Source organism: Scleropages formosus, chromosome 18 (assembly GCF_900964775.1).
Source record: "Scleropages formosus chromosome 18, fSclFor1.1, whole genome shotgun sequence".
Classification (NCBI taxonomy): Eukaryota; Metazoa; Chordata; class Actinopteri; order Osteoglossiformes; family Osteoglossidae; genus Scleropages; species Scleropages formosus.
Window position 1 is genome coordinate 12724695 of NC_041823.1, and position 2475 is coordinate 12727169.

General features: G+C 39.6%; 1 pseudogene; it reads right to left on the reverse strand.

Moving 5' to 3' along the window:
* Positions 1-352: 352 nt before the first annotated feature.
* LOC114909138 (uncharacterized) lies at positions 353-453 on the reverse strand (annotated as a pseudogene).
* Positions 454-2475: the final 2022 nt, after the last annotated feature.

The window sequence follows — 2475 nt, forward strand, 5'->3', positions numbered from 1 at the left end:
AGTTCAGATTTACAGTTCAATATCTGTTAAGTCCTATTCACTACTAATTTTGTCAGCCATAAGAATGTGTTTCCAAATATTGAATTCTTTAACTTTGCTGAATATGTCTTCACAAGGTAACTGCAGCTTTTTCGAAAAGTCATGAAAAAATTTGTTTTTTCTTTTACGATAAGATACTTTATTGTCATTGCATACAATACGATGAAATTCATTAAAAGGAACTCCTTTGTGTAAAATCTAGCAGCTGAGGCTCAATCAAGAGTACAAGTGTCACTGGTCGGTACAAGAAACGAACTCACAACCTTGATGCTATTAGTACCACACACTAACCAACTGAGCGAACCAGCCACAAACAACTAGGGAATGCTTCACGAATTTATGTGTCATCCTTGCGCAGGGGCCATGCTGATCTCTGTATCGTTCCAATTTTAATACACGATGTGCTGCCACAGCTAGCACACTTTTACACTTTATTTTAATTTTTTTTTTTACCAGTTCTGGTAAGTTATATATCTCATACACCGAGACGGTACTTTACGTTTTAATTATCTGTTTTTCTAATTGTGTCTTACTGATTTTCAGTATACATAAACACTGTAGGTACGAGAGGGCATCTTGCCGTACGTAGTTAGGCGCTGTGATAGTTAAAGGAGTGATAAGAGAGTACAGATTGGTTTTGGGATATGCGTCGAACCCGACCCCAAAGCAGCACAGGGCAGCGTGGTGTAGTACGGGAGTGCTCGTGAGTTTGGTCGGGAGTTTGAGGGGCTGGAATGGGACTCTGCCTTACAGGGAGCCAAAATGAAGCCCACCACCAGTGCTAAGACTCTGTGAGAATCTGAGAACATGCAGGCCTTGCGTCAGCATGACATTTAACGGTGGAAAAAAAATTTTGTGAAAACATATTACAAGAATATTTGGAAAAAAAAAAAAACTGAAGCAGCTAAACATAGCCATGTATTATTCCCCATTTTTATGTATTAACTTCATTTATGTAATGTACAAAAAGGGATTTACAGACACACACACACAAACAAATTTCCCAGGTTTCCAATAAAATCAAAGATTTATTTAAGCGACATTTTACTAGGCAACTTTAAATTATTCTTAAAAGGTGTCATCACAAGTGATTTGATATAATCATGTGTATAGATCACCTGCAATGACACTGCTAAAGAAGCATGAGGAGCGGTTAAATAAAAAATCAACAATAACACAGGTGTGTGAAAAATGGATAGCTGGCAAAGAAGATGAATTATTAATGATGGATTAAAGTATTATAACTGAAAAATCAATAAACATACCTGGCTTCATTAAAATGCAAAATGCTTTGGTTTTCCATAATCCAGCACAGTATAATTATGCCTTTCTATTCTGGAACACATTAACTTTCGCTTTTTAGAAAGACACAGCACCTGTTAACTTGTTTTGTGTGTTCATATTTTTTGTTGTTTATTTGCTCCATATTAAATAGGGAGATGTTGGATGTCTTCCTGCCGTTCTTGCATAAACCAGTGTTTACTCAATGACAGCCGGAGGCCGCCTCCCCTCGTCCCCCTGCTCTCGTGCTGGGCGGGCGCGCGCACTTCTGTCGAGGTCAGCAAGGGCGCCGTATTGCCACCAGACACCGTGCTCGTAATCATCATCCGTTCAGATCCATCTTTGGCCATAAACCCATTTCCACGGCAGGGTGTTCACTGGTGGTTGGTTGTCAAGGGCACTAAAATCAGGGGTCTCCGCAGGGTTCTCGCTCCTGGTCACAGGGACACGGTCCTGGCGAGGCTGCGGCAGATTGTATGAGGGGCGTGCCATCGGTGACAGAGCCTTCTGACTTTTGATGCGCGTGTAAATTTGAATATAATTGTTATCTGACCAGTTCACCCAGAATTATAAACATTCCATGGAAAATGTTACCACCCAGCAATTTGGTCATTAAAAGTTAAGTTAAATTGATCTCATTTTCAGGAGGAAAAAAAAGCAAAAAAAAAAAATCCAAGGCACTCCATGGTCTAATTAAAAGTGACACACTTAAAAACGCACTTGATCAACTCATTGCGGCCCACGCAGCCTCATCAGGGTACTCAAAAATGTTAATATTCATTTATAAAGAGATGCTATAAAAGACACTGTTAGATGCAGGTGATACTGAGTGCCTGTTTGCCTCGCTGTGCCAGCTGGCCACATTGCTGAATAACACTTGTTTGTACAACATTTCCCAGCCAAGTTGGTTGCTTTCTTTACACACAACAGATCCCACGTCCTGCATAAAACCTAGCGGCACAAAATATGTCTAAAATAAGTACTGGTATAGTAAAACTTCCACCTGTCAATGAATAAGGCAACAAAAAGTACTCTCTCTTCCATGAAAGCGCAAGATAAACCGATGCAGAATTATTGCAAGGCTGTTGCATATAACACTGATAACTGTAAAGGAATTATGGGTGACTGAGTCACAATAAAAAAATAATTAAAAAT